We start from the raw sequence: 15,378 nt of genomic DNA, 5'->3' as shown, positions 1-15,378 counted from the left end.
TAATTTATTTTCTAAATCAACAAGTTAAGCACCATAGGGCCAGATCCTCAGCTGGTGTAAATCAGCATGTTTCCATTCTAGCTACACTGACTTACACCAGCTGATTATCTGGCTCATAATTTTAAAACAGTGGGTAAATAAAAAATAAGCACTTGTATCCAAAACTGAATGGTTAGTTATACTGATAGTAATAATAAGTAACTGCTTCTGTTTCTGAGCTTATAGCTGAATGACTCATCATTTCATAGAATCATAGAATATTAGAGTTGGAAGGGACCTCAGGAGGTCATCTAGTCCAACCCCCTGCTCAAAGCAGGACTAACCTCTGCTATATCATCCCAACCAGGGCTTTGTCAAGCCGCAGCTTAAAAACCTCTAAGGATGGAGATTCCACCACCTCCCTAGGTAACCCATTCCAGTGCTTCACCACCCTCCTAGTAAAAAACTTTTTCCTAATCTCCAACCTAGACCTCCCTCCCTGCAACTTGAGACCGTTGCTCCTTGTTCTGTCATCTGCCACCACCGAGAACAGCCTAGCCCCATCCTCCCTAGAACCCCCTTTCAGGTAGTTAAAGGCCGCTATCAAATCCCCCCTCACTCTTCTCTTTTGCAGACTAAACAAGCCCAGTTCCCTCAGCCTCTCCTCATAAGTCCTGTGCTCCAGCCCCCTAATCATTTTTGTTGCCCTCCGCTGGACTCTCTCCAACTTGTCCACATCCTTTTTGTATTGGGGGGCCCAAAACTGGACACAATATTCTAAATGCGGCCTCACCAATGCCGAATAGAGGGGAATAATCACTTCCCGTGACCTGCTAGCAATGCCCCTCCTAATGCAGCCCAATATGCCATTGGCCTTCTTGCCAACCAGGGCACACTGCTGACTCATATCCAGCTTTTTATCCACTGTTACCCCCAGGTCCTTTTCTGCAGAGCTGCTGCCCAGCTCGTCGGTCCCCAGTCTATAGCTGTGCATGGGATTCTTTCTTCCTAAGTGGAGGACTCTGCACTTTTCTTTGTTGAACCTCATTAGATTTCTTTTGGCCCAATCCTCCAGTTTGTTTAGGTCACTCTGTATCCTATCCCTACCTTGCAGGGTATCTACCACTCCCCCAGCTTAGTGTCGTCCGCAAACTTGCTGAGGGTGCAATCTACCCCATCCTCCAGATCATTAATAAAGATGTTGAACAAAACCGGCCCCAGGACCGACCCATGGGGAACTCCGCTTGTGACCGGTTGCCAGCTAGACATGGAGCCATTGATCACTACTCGTTGAGCCCTATGCTCTAGCCAGTTCTCTATCCATTTTATAGTCCATTCATCCAACCCATACTTCTTTAACTTGCTGATAAGAATACTGTGAGAAACCGTATCAAAAGCTTTGCTAAAGTCAAGGTATATCACATCCACCGCCTTCCCCACATCCACAGAGCCAGTCACCTCATCATAGAAAGCAATCAGGTTGGTCAGGCATGACTTTCCCTTGGTGAATCCGTGTTGACTGTTCCTGATCACCTTCCTCTCTTCCAAGTGCCTTAAAATGGATTCCTTAAGGACCTGCTCCATGATCTTTCCAGGGATTGAGGTGAGGCTGACCGGTCTGTAGTTCCCCGGATCCTCTTTCCTCCCTTTTTTGAAGATGGGCACTATATTTGCTTTTTTCCAGTCCTCAGGGACCTCCCCCTGTTGCCACGAGCTTTCAAAGATAATAGCCAATGGCTCTGATTTGAATCTGTTTATATAATAGCTCTAATCTCTTCAACTGCTACAGACATGCAGAGAAGCATTGCACTATTAATTGTGAGCTCAACTCAAGAAGAAGCAAAACTGACATTACTGCTAGAAAATTTCCTGTGGGTTTATAAAGCTGTTAACACTTATTAATGTTTGCATGTACAACATTTTCAAACTGTAAGGCAGCAGCTGTTTGGCCTCATTTTTAATGCACAGGATTTTCAAACCTCTTTCAAAAAGACTGAATTATAATCATTTCAAAGTTCTGCAGTGTGTTATCTTTTACCTTCTGCTACAATACCTGCTGCTCTAATTTTGCTAAAGCATTTCAATATAATTTGAGATCATTTCATAGGATAGTGAAGGGAATTGTTTAAATGCTGATGATGGTTTACTACTTTTTGGGATTCTCCCTGTTATAGTTTTGCTGACTGCTGCAGCAATTTTTGAAATTACCGATCATCAGATTCTCTTGGATTATTGTGCATCATGGGTACGTATTTCTGCCAGTGCCTTTTACTGTTGTTGAAATTTTTTATAGAGCAGTAGGCAATGCGTTTTCACTAGGAATGCTAAGTAGACATCAATATATTTGTTTCTGGAATACTTACCATCCTTAAATCAATATTGATTGTAATCTATATAAACTGACACATATGCTTCTGACTTGCAATGTGTCTTTTCATTATATCAAAATACTTCTAGTATCATTTCTGCCTACCTACTTATTACATAAAGCATCAGATTAAGTGTTTAGATACTATGGTGTTGGGCACTCTAAAAATACCTAAAAATATATTGTTTTAGAAACCAGATTTTCAATGAGTTGTAGTCAATAAGACTGAAGAAATTTTAGCTGGCTCTTAGTATCAATGAAGAAATGTGACAGCTGTATGCTTAGTTTGGCTCTATTTTTAATAACTTTATTAGTCAATTACAATAGTTAGGTTATGTCTTTGGATAGGTTTAAAAAAGATTTTTCCAATTAAGGAAATATCACTGTTTCAGCAATTAGTTTAGGTGAAGAGGTATTGATCCAGTTTTTCTTTCTATATATTTGCAGTTAAACTGTGGTCAACGCCGGCTCACCTGAACAGAATAGTGACATGTGAGTGTAGAAACAGTGCTATTTTCTAGGGTAGAGAAAGCACTGATTATTTTTAAACTTGATTGTGTCTTGGAGTGCAAAGCTATGGAAACTAATGCAGTATCTACACAGTCATTTTTGGAGAAAATTTCCACCTTTGCACTAACTCTCTTTTAGTAAGTAGGAACAGTGGGAAATGTAGTGTAGACAGGTCTAAGATGTTTTTACCACCATATTATTTAATTCTGCTCACAGCAGATCTACACAACAAATGCATCTGCTAGCTACATACTACATAGTACATGCTACATAGCTATGCTGATATAACCCTCGGTGTAGAGTGTTTCTACTGGTATAGCTAATGTCATTCAGGGAGGTGGGTTTTTTATGCCAACAGAAAAACTGCATCTGTAGTCAAAGGCTGCCATCACGCTGAACATATTGGCAATAACTGTTGATTGTATAGGTAATGGCCTGAACTGACTGGAACTTTAAATGAAAGAGATGGTGACTGGATATCTGGAGCTACACATCTTGGATGTCCACCTAATAATAGTCATCACTCCCATTGGAGTCAATAAAAATGTTACTTGAGCAAAAATGGATTAAGGAGTTTAGAATTTGCCCAATAGTACCAGTGGATTAACTATATTCACAGTACCCCCCTTCTAGTCTTCTCTATGTGCGTGGAAAGTCAGGTAGCAAAGCTAAAGTGCTCTAGCCCGCTGAGCACCATCTGGCCATGTGGACCCTGTTGCTGTGCACTAAAAGTTTTGTAGTGGACTTTGATGTACAGCTGTTTGAGACAGCAGTATGCCAAAGTACACTATGGAATTTTTAGGGCGTGGCACCAGAATCCACACAGGACCTTAATGTGTGGCAGGCTAGTGCACTGTACATGTAATTAACTATTGGAACAATTTACCAAGGATCATGGTGGATTCTCCATCACTGACTATTTTTAAATCAAGGTTTTGGATGTTTTTCGAAAAGATATTTTTTAAGAATTATTTTGAGGAAGTTCTGTTGCCTGCGTTATACAGGAAGCCAGACTCAATGATCACAGTGGTCCTTTCTGGCATTGGAACCTATGAATCTATTCACACCACAGCTTGCTGCACACTAAGGAGACAAGAGCTTTAACAGCAGTTCTGAGTGCTAATGTGGCCAGGGGAGAAGGATGCTCACTGAATTTGTATAGCATTTTCCTGTGAACTAACACTCAGTGTAGACATCCTGGGAGTCCAGTCTATTACAATTATTTGAGGGTGTCAACAAGCATGTGGATAAGGGTGATCCAATTGATACAGTGTACTTGAACTTTCAGAAAGCCTTTGACAAGGTCCCTCACCAAAGGCTCCTAAAAATAGGCAGTCATTGGATAAGACTACCCGTAACTGGTTAAAAGATAGGAAACAAAGGGTAGAAATAAATGGTCAGTTTTCACAGTGGAGAGAGGTAAATAGCAGGCTCCCTCAAGGATCTGCACTGACACCTGTGCTATTCAACATATTCATAAACGTTGAACTGGAAAAGGAGGTGAGCAATGAGGTGGCAAAATTTGCATATGATACAAAATTACTCAAGACAGTTAAGTTCAAAGCTGAAAAGTTACAAAGGAATCTCACTAAACTGGGTGACTGGGTAACAAAATGGCAGATGAAATTCATGGTGAGAAATGAAAAGTAATGGACATTAGTAAACATAATCCCAGTTATACATACGATATGATGGGGTTTAAATTAGCTGATATCACTCAAGAAAGAGATCTTGGCATTATTGTGGATAGTTATCTGAAAACTTCTAGTCAATGTGCAGTGGCAGTCAAAAAAGCTAACAGAATGTTAGGAACCATTAGGAAAGGGATAGATAATAAAACAGGAAATATAATGCCACTATATAAATCCATGGTATGCCCACATGTTGAATACTGCATGCAGTTCTGGTCGCCCTATCTCAAAAAAGACATATTTGAATTGGAAAAGGTACAGAGAAGGGCAACAAAAATTATTAGGGGTATGGAACAGCTTCCATACAAGGAGAGATTAAGAAGACTGGGACTGTTCATCTTAGAAAAGTGATGACTAAGGAGGGATATGATAGGTCTGTAGAATCATGGATGGTATGGAGTAAGTGAATAAAGGAGTGTTATTTACCCCTTAAAATAACACAAGATCTACGGGTCACCTAATGAAGTTAATAGGCATCAGGTTTAAAACAAAGATAAGAAAGTGCTTCTGCACACAACACAGTCAGTCTGTGGAACTCATTGCCAGGAGATGTTGATAAATACAGAGAGGCTAGGTCTATCAATGGCTATTAGTCAAGATGGTCAGGGACACAGCCCCATGCTCTGGGTGTCCCTAAACCTCCAACTGCCAGAAGTTGGGAGTGGACAAGAGGGGATGGATGGATAACTCAATGATCGTCCCATTCTGTTCATTCCCTCTGAAGCATCTGTGCCTGCAAGGCCTATTTCCAATCATTCCTAAAGTCATGCCCCTGGGCAGATTTCCTCTGGACTGTGTCTACTGTTCCCTGAGAGCTTTTGAGGAGCAATGGATGCTGTCTGGGGTTCTCTGCTTGGTGTCCCCCTCTGGATCCCTGATTTTGAACCTGTGACCTCACTCCCATCCATGGCTTTTCATGGCTTTGTTGTCCCTCCTGACTAGTTGATGCCTGCGTCTAGTGGCTCTTCCCCTTAGGCTGGGGGGAGGGTCTTTTAGATGTGAGCGGGCCCACACCTGCCAATCCCCAGTGTTTCAGTAGGTGCCATGACTCTCCCCTCCAACAGACCTGCAGTGACTCCGCCTCCAGGCATACTGCAGCAACCCATCCCTAGGCAGAGCTCAGGTCAGGTAACCCCCAAGCACAGGTATTTCACTTACCCTGCCAGAGCTGCCAGTTAATTTGTGCAAAAGCACTACTCAGCCAGGAACCCTCCTTCTGCCTCATGGTGTTACAGACTCTCTAGGCTTCCAGTCTGCCCTTGATCTGATTTCTGTTCCTGTCCCATCCTTGCCCAAACCTTGTTTCAGCCCTCTTCAGCCTTGTCTGTGCCCTACTCCAATCTTGTTCCAGCCCCATTATTGACCTGCTTCAGCCCTATACTTTCCTCCTGACCCCCAGACCTTCGGACTCACTCCAATCTGGCTTCAACCTTTTGGCCTGCATCTGGACTCTGATCCTGGTTCTGACACATGGCCTGTCTCCAGACCCAGTTTCAGCCTTGCCATCAGCCCAATCACAACCCTATACCTGGCTTTGATCCTTGGCACCTGTTCTTGACCATGGTTTCCAGCACCAGACCTGACTGCCTAGAACCAAGAGCCTGGCAGGGGGTTGCTCTAGAGTGTAGAAGTTCAAGGCTTTTAAACTGGCAAGGAAGGAGTGGACAGAATCATTCCAGTCTTGTCTCAGTAACATCTCTACAAATGTGCTTTCAGGAGCAGGGTTATAACTAGATGAAGACCAGGAGTAGCTGAAATAAGAGGGTTACTTGAAGGAGTTCCTGAGTAGCGGTAGCCTGTTGTTTAACCACTGGTGGATTGCCAGCCAACTGGGGACAGGGAGGGTGACTTTTCATCTTCGCAGCGCCAGTGCATTTTAATATCTTGGGCAAAAACAGCTTGTAATCAAATGCAGCAATGAAAATGAGGAATTTTCTACCCTTTTTCTTCTCTCACATTTTTCTCCATGTTGTATTGGCACATCTCTGTGTCTGTGAGGCACAATGGAAATTGAAAATCTGCTGAAGTGGAACAAGTGCAGTCAGCTTTCCAGTGTGTCATAGTTCCTTAATTGGCCTGTCTGTATGGGATAAACGGGCCAACGCCTGTCAATCCAGGCTTAGGGATATTGTGAGCAAAAACATCCTGAATCCAATGTTAACACATCCTCACTGGGCTATTTATATCCTGTGGTAAAGATAACTAGTAACATCATTTACAGTAAAAATGCTGCAAGATTGTTGTGTCACAGCCTGGATTTGATCACCAGTTGGCCCTGCCTCAAAATCATCTTAAAGCAGGTGGTTTTAAAGGTCTTCTTTCTCAGTTGGGTTTATTTGTTAATTGCATATTTTTTGATCAGATGGTGTATTTGTTCCACAGCAGAATTTCACAGAAGATTTTTAAAAAGTCACCAGGAAGAAAAACGATATAAGTTGATATTTATTGATAGAAAGAAGCAGTAAATGAAAGAGATAGTCACAGTGTGCCCAATGACAGCTTTGTTCTATGCTGCCATTTAGATTTCTGCTTCAGGAAAGCAAAAGCCTGGCAGCTTTTAATGCTCGGTTAATATGAAGATATGAGATTCTGTCATTTTTCTACACTTTCCATGCAAATTCTTTTTATGAAAAATCCGGTTATCCATCCATGTATGCGGCATAATGCACACATTTATAGCTCAAATTCCTGAATTAAAGGTTGATGCCAAGCCATGGGATATGTGTGCCTTTGGTTTATTTTGGTGATAAAGATAGCTGCTTTATAATTTTAAGATGTTATGTGCCTAAAAGCCCAATAACTTAAAGCCATTTGCTACTAATATCTAACAGAAAAGTGCCAAGCTATTATATTGCATTTTATTATTATTCAACCTCATTATATCCACATTATATATAAATTTGCATCAAAATATAGTTTGAAGGCTGTGACTTAATTGTTGGTAATTTGAGGCTAACATTCTGACTAAATTAATGCAACATCCTTTCTAATGTTACTATTCTAAAAGGTTATTAAGCAAACTTTATACACTGAGCAAAGGAAGAATGAAAAAGGAAAAAGATTAATTAGCATAACTAAATAGCAGTTCCTCTCTCCAGAGAAGCATTTTATTTTAAAATAAGATGTTTTGCTAAGCCCCCTGCTCTGCTTTGAAAATCTCAACCAATGTATTTTTGCTAGGAGGATGTAACAAAAATGGCTCTTTTAATCTCTTGGTCATATATGTGCTCATTACAAATGTCCCAGGCTGTGTCCACACTGCAGCATGTAGCTACTCATGGCAGTGAAAGGCTCTGACGGGGAAAAGCAGCAGAGAGAGGTCCAGTAGTGCCCTGCAGTGGTGGGGAAAAAGCTGCAGCAGAGGGGAGCTGCCAGAGTTTTCCCCTGCAGCCTCCTCCCTGCCAGAGCCGTATCAGTATCAGTTACTAGTGTGGGAGTAACTCTGCTAATACTTGTGTTAAGCCTCTGACCATGCTCAGAGCAAACTATGAGTTTCCAGAAGCCTGATCAGAGTCAGACATGAAATGGGTGCTCATCTGGACGATAAACATTCTGTGCCTCTGAGGCAGAATTCTGAGTGTTTATTAAACATGACGTAGGACTTCCTTTTGCATCCCGACTGGGAATACAACTTTGGAAGTATCTTTAAAAGGATCCAGTTATATGTCTGAAGAATTCTTTTTTGATACAGTATTTTAACAATATAATAACATTCCAGTCATCTTTAGTTGAATACCATAACTGGGAGCTCATTTCTGGAGACTTTCCAGATTGAGAAATTAGAGCTTGCTGTGGTACTTCTATCAGTTCTGTGATGTCTGATGTACGTAACGACTTAAGCACACATCATCTCAGAACACTTATCTGGCCAACTCAGTCTCTGTATGTAATAATAGAATCACATGCACAATTCTTTTTAATAAAAAGTTTGTCAGGCTTGCATACTCTGTGTAGGAGCTTCATTAAAATTCCTGTGAGGAGAGTTTAAATGTGGTGGAAAAAGAATAAAGGCAGCAAGTAAACAAAACAATGAAGAGTGTGGATTAAATTGAAATTGGCTCAGAAGAAGCCGAGATGGCCTAATGCCAATCAACATTTATTCAAGGAATGAGCTATCTCAAAGACGTGGCTCTCCTTGTAAGGACTTCAATGAGGGTAACAGGGGAGAAAGAGATACTTATCTATCCCTTAAGAACAGAGAATAAAAGCTAGGGGCGTAAAGGACTTTATTATTTGTAGCTTGTTATTGCTGGCAGAAAAGCCAAAACATACTGCTCCCCAGAATGTTGTTTTTGGTACCTGCACTATAGTTTCAACCCATCCATGGTCCGGCCATAATGAAAATGATTCCTTCTGCTAAACTAAACACCATAGAAGGAAGTGGACCAAATAAACAAGAGTGGCAATGAATAGATTCATGCTGGGCTTGGTATTGGCAGTGTCAGCAGCAATACCCACATCTGAGCAGCAGCAGCATCTTCTGGAATTAAAGAAGAGAAAGAAAAAAGAAGGCAGCCAGAGAAAAACACATTGTGTCTTTAGTGTGCTTCCCACAAATCAAATGGGGTTCTAATTAGGAGAAACCCTTTAAAAAGAAACAGAAGAGTGCTGGTTGGGTAGCTGCTACTACCGCCTGCTTTAGTTTCCATGAGTTAATCAGCAAATCTAAGAGAGCCAACAGGGTCTATGCCGTTAGAAGGTACCATGCAGTGCAAGAATTGCTATAAGGAAAGAGAAGATAAATGTACAGCTAGTATTAAAACTCCTGGGATAGACCAATATATCAAGGAACAGTAAGGCAGAACAGAAGTGGAAGTGAGATAATATGACAACAGGATGGGAGAAGAATAGAGTAGAAGGGGAAGCAAGCCAGAAGGAGAGAGATGAAGGAATGGGGAAGAGATAACAAAAAGATCAAGGAGTTGTACCTCTAGTTTGTTTTCAAATAAGGAGAAGGCTTGGAAGAGGAAAGATAAAAGACAGAACAAATAACAGGGAAACAAAATATTTAATAGAGTTAGGGAACAAAGACAAAGAAGGGGTGAGAGAGCGGGAACAGAAAAAGGGAGCTGGAACTAGATGAAATAAAGTCATCTATAAAGGGTAAAAAAAATCTTGAAAACACAGGCCTAGCTGACATGTTTATTGTGCTTCCCTGGAAGATGTTCTGTACCACAGTTCTGTAAATTTGGGGGAAAACCTGTGACATAAAATTACGACTAAGAGAATTTGAGTCCAGTTGCTTTGTACCATTATTGTTGGTTGGCCTTGTAATTAGCATAGTGGGACATGTAGTTTTAAAAGTTAGAAGCCACAGTGACAAGTACAATTTCTTCCTGATTTCCAATCTCTAATTTGAGACAGTTGGGGAGCTTTTAAATTAAATAAGTGAAACAGGAAGGAGACGTAGGCCTTGATTCTGTGCCTGATTTGGGTTAAACCTTTGAGCAAAGCTGCCCACATACTTAAAGTCAAGCATACGCTAAAGTATTTTGCTGAATCAAGGCCTCAAGGAGGGACAGCCACAAAGAAGGAAGTGTTTGTTACTCTATTAGCTTGGTTGTAGATACCTTGAAGAGACTGGGGCCTGGTCTACACTGACAGTGGAGGTCGACGTAATGCCGCTTACGTCGACCCCCTAAAATATGCGTCTCCACGGGCACATCAATTCCGCTAACCTAAATCGCGGTAAAATTCGACTTAATAAAGCCTCCGCAAGTGGCATAGCACTGAAGTCGAATTCTATGGGTCGAATCAGTGTCAAAGTAGGCAGAGCACAACATAAATCAATGTCATTGACCTCTGGGAGGTATCCCATAATACTCTGTTGTGACCGCTCTGGACATTAGTGCTCTGCTGCACCGTGGTCACATAAACAAGAAATAGCTCCTCCCCTCAAGCCCTGGGAAATTTTGATTTCACATTTCCTGTTTGGTCAGCATGGAGAGAGCTTTGTAGCTGAACTGCTTCTGGTGACTGCATGCCTCAGTTGTGCTCCAGCATGGAGTCAACCTGAGGTCTTGGATCTCATCAGCCTGTGGGGCAAAGAGTCTGTTCTGGCTCAGCTGCGAGCCAGCAAAAGAAATGTAGATATCTACGAGAAGATATCGCATGGTATGGTGGAGAAGGGCCATAACAGGAACTCATAGCAGTGCCACGTTAAAATCAAAGAGCTGAGGCAGGCATGTTAGAAAATTAGGGAGGCAAACAGGCATTCTGGCTCGTCACCGAACACATGCCACTTTTATGAGGAGCTGCATGCGATTCTCGGCAGTGACCCCACCACTGTGCCACCACGCAGCATCGATACCTCTGAAGAATCCCAGTCCAGGATGAATGAGGAGGACTCTGTGGACAATGAGAAAGAGGATGAGGAGAACAGGGGGCAGGAGAGCAGGGTATCCATTCTTCGTGAGAACCAGTACCTGTTCGTTATCCCAGAGCAGCCCAGCCATACACAGGACAGTAGTACTGAATGAGATGCCGGGGTAGACACATCTGGTGAGTGTGTGTGGCAAATCTCATTTCTGTGGTTATGTCCCCAGTCCAGCTTCTTATTTTTCAGGAAAAAAGGAGTTTGTGCTTTGGATGGGATGGGCTTCCTGGGTGTTGGTAAATTTCAGCAGAGGGTTACCCCCAGAACAGACTATTTACGTGCACAGGGATGCGTCGAGAATCCTCTGTGAATATCTCAAGGAAACTTTCATGTAGGTACTCTGCAATCCTTTGCAGAAGGTTTCTGGGGAGGATAGCCTTATTTCTTCCACCATGGTAGAAAACTTTACCCCACCACTCTTCTATTAAATGAGCAGGAATCCTTGCAAAATACAGCATCGCAGTATAAGGGCCAGGCCTATACTCCGATGCTTGAAGCAAATCTTCCCTTTCCACCTGCATTACCCTCAGGAGACTGATCTCACACATGGTCATCTAGGGAAGATGGTGCAAGTTTACAGTACCCGACCAATATAGTCACTGTGTCTTATTCCCCTGTCATGGATGGTGTCCCTGGGTCCCCACACAGACAATTCCCTAGTCATGGTATTGTTGGCATGGGCATTATGAGTCCGGTAACTGGTTGCCTTATTTTTTCTCCAGCTACACTTCACCCACAGCCTCCTCTAATCGGTTTTGACACCTCCTCCCAAACCGGTCTTTGGGATGGTAAAAGGGAGCCCAAGGATCCTTCTTCTTGCTTAAATAAGTGTGGTTTGGGGAATTTAATGCTACTGAGACCTCACTATAATGGATGCAAGGGCCCCTTGTTAGGTGGAAATAATATTTATGTTTATGTGCCCTTCTTTTGGTTGTAAATAGGATAAATAATAAGGGAAAACTCCATCTTGGATTTAGAATCCATTTTGAATTGGCCTCAGACAGGCAGGATGCTAACACTTGGCAGGCTTCCAGCAGGTAAAGTCTGCCCAATAACAGTGAAAAGCGGGAAAACCTAAGAATTGGTGCTGTGTGCAAAGCCCGAGCATGGCGGGAAAATCCCGAGCATGGATCAGCCCCTGGGAAGCTATTTAAGACAGTGAGTGCCGGAGCAAGGGGCTGCCCATCTGAGCAGAAGCGTGGCGAGGTACCATTGTTTTGCGCGGCTATGGATCGAGGACGAGAAGCAGACAGGTCTAGGATGGGAAGCAGACAGGTCTAGGATGAGAAGCAGATGGAACAGACTTACCTGTGGAGATCCGGACCCAGTAAAGGAGATCGTGGTCAGCACTCCCTGGGAGGGAGAGAAAAGAAACTGTAACTACCTTCGCAGACTGAGGGGACCAAAGGGGTCGTGTTCTAAAGTATTGGGCCTGGGGTTCACTCCCCCATCCTGTCTCGAAACCGGTGTTTATTCAAGTAGTGTTATATCTGTATTAAGTGGGAATCGTGTTTCTGACACGTCCCAGAATAAAAGCTGTTTGGTTGCACCTTACTGAGTATCAGTCTCAGTCAATTCACCCGGTGACAGATCAGGTAATCAGGTAAACGAATTAGGAAGGCGTACAGCCTTACTTAACATGTCTGGAACACCACTCCAACCTGTGCAATACATACTGATTGGAATGTGGCTTTGCCTTGTGAATATGAAAGGGAGTTCTTTTTACATTCTAACATTTCTTTTACTCCATGGGGTCAGCTAACAATGGCAACTTTGTGCTTTGCTTGCTTTACAGTGGACACCTTGGCCTTCGTCTCATCTTGTACTCCCACAGAGTGCCTTTCCCAGATTAGGAAGCAGAAAAAAAAACTCGGGATGACATGTTCAACGAACTAATGAATGCCTCCGTGGCTGCTGACACAGATCTGCTGGAGGATGTCCTTGTCAGAAAACTAGACATGGACATGAAGCACAGAAAATCAGCGCAGGAGCGTGCAACGCAACAAGAGATGTTGCGTATTATGAGGTATCAGTCTGATATGCTGAGGTATCTGGTAGAGCTCCAGGAAGAGCAGTGGCAGGACAGACTCCCTCTGCTTCCCCTCCAAAATGCTCAATCAACAAGCTGTTTCTTACCAGCCCCCACTCCCAAGCATTCTAGGAAGAGGTTGAGCAGAGTGCAGTATGTGCTCCACTCCACGACGGTGGAGGCAAGCAGAAAGAGGCGATGGCCTCTTTAAGATCTGCAGTTTGCACAGTCACAGTTTGCTCTGGATGGTCAAGCAGCATGGTGACAATGTTAACTTAACTTCCTTTCCCCACTCTGAAATGGGTCATGAATAAAACTGTACTGCTTTAAAAAAAATCTGTCTTTATTCATTCATAGCTTGGGGATCGTTGGTGGGTGTAGGAAGCCGCTGTGGCCTCCCCCGGAGCCAGAGCCTGAGGAAGGGCGCGAGCGCCCTGATTGGACCACCTCACACCCTGCCACGGAGTCTGCCCGGCAACAAGGGACCCAGGCCGTGATAGGACCACCCAGCCAATCCAATCGGTGGCAGTGGGGCGGAGCCCCGACAGGAAGGGGAAGTATAAAAGCCTGGCCCCTGAGCTCAGTAGGGCCCAGACTGCTGCCAGAGACAGACGTGCTACTCCGCCAGCCAAGGCCTAGGCCAGAGCCGAGCCGCCGATGAACCCCGGCCCCACCTGGGCCTAGGGACTGGATAGGGCCTTCGCGGAGCTGGACCAGGCAACCCGGCCAGGACAACTGGGCCAAGCTACCCCGACCCCGAGCCTGGGCCTGGACACCGGAATCCCAGGACTGGGCCAAGACCCCAGAGCAGCCCGAGTGGCGGGTACCCCCTGAGGCTGGGCCGGATCTGGAGGAGCTGCCGGCTGCCGAGCCCCTCCCTGAGTCGGGGCAGGACTTGGAGGAGCTGCCAGAGGCTGAGCCTCTCCCCGCCTACAACGACCTCAAGGAGCTGCCCCCTGAAGAGGAACTCCCCGCCTTACCCCCGGTCGATGCGGAGGGACTGACAGCGCTACGCCCGGCAGACTACCCTGGCAGCCCGGAGGAGGCAGGTACTGGGATCAGTGGGGAGGAAGTAGCCCAGGGACAGCCACGGCCTGTGGCTGAATCCCCGTTATAGTCGGTGTGTTGCGGCGGGAGCCCCGCTGACACAGTGGCAGCCTCTTCTGCCACTACTAGGGCCCTGGGCTGGGACACAGTGGAGACGGGTGGGCCTGCGTCCCCCTCCCCTTCCCCTTTTCCCTAGCCACCCCAGGAGAATCTCTCTCCTGACTGCTCCGGAAGCCGTTGCCTTGCTCGCAGCTCACCCTGCCTAAGGGTTGGAGCAACTGACTCCTTGCTCGCTCGCCCTGACTGAGGGCCTGCGCGGTAGACTGGGTGCTCACCCCGCCTAAGGGTGAATCGCTAAGACTGCTCACTTGCCAAGCGCGAGCTATTTCCCGGTGTGTAGGAAGCCGCTATGGCCTCCCACGGAGACGACCCGCTTACAGTGGGGAATGAAGGGGAGGAGGCCGATGGTGTGAGGGTGGGGAATGGGAAGGAAAGGCACAGCACTGACAGACATACATTACTGTGGTTCATTCCAAAAACATTTTTTCAATGCTTCCCTGAGGTGCAGCGCTCCACAGTTAGCTCTCAGCACTGGAATTTGGCTGCTCAAAATTTGCTGCCAGTCTATCAGCCTCCACAACCCAACCCTGGAGAACTTTTCACCCTTTGTTTCACATACATTATGGATGCATGCAGAGATAACTGCTGGTATGTTTTTTTTCACTGAGGTCAAGCCTAGTGAGTAGACATCTCCACCTTGCTTTTAAGCGTCCAAATGCACATTCCACCACCATTCTGCATTTGCTGAGCCTATTATTGAAACGCTCCTTCTTGCTGTCGAGGTGCCTGGTGCAGGGCTTCATTAGCCAGGAGAGCAAGGGGTAGGCAGGGTCCTCCAGGATCACTATTGGCATTTCAACATCCCCAATATTTATATTTTGGTCAGGGAAGAAAGTATCCACCTGCATCTTTTTTAACAGACCTGAGTTCCTAAAGATATGCGCGTCATGCACCTTTCCAGCCCAACCCACAGTGATGTTGGTGAAACGTCCTCTGTGATCCACAAGGGCCTGCAACACCATTGAGAAATATCCCTTCCGGTTAATGTACTCTGTGGCAAGGTGGCCCGGTGCTAAAATAGGGATATGTGTGCCATCTGTCGCCTCCCCGCAGTTTGAGAGCCCCATTGTGGCAAACCCATCCACTATGTCCTGCACATTTCCCAAAGTCACTACCCTTTGTAGCAGAAGTCTATTAATGGCCCTGCACACTTGCATCACAGCAGCTCCCACGGTGGATTTACTGACTCTGAATTGATTCCCAACTGACCCGTAGCAGTCTTGGGGTGCTAGCTTCCACAGAGCAATGGCCACTTGCT

Source organism: Emydura macquarii, unplaced genomic scaffold (assembly GCF_026122565.2).
Source record: "Emydura macquarii macquarii isolate MOO-44397 ecotype Brisbane River unplaced genomic scaffold, CSIRO-AGI_Emac_v2 contig_1551, whole genome shotgun sequence".
Classification (NCBI taxonomy): domain Eukaryota; kingdom Metazoa; phylum Chordata; order Testudines; family Chelidae; genus Emydura; species Emydura macquarii.
Note: the sequence above shows the minus strand (reverse complement) of the source record.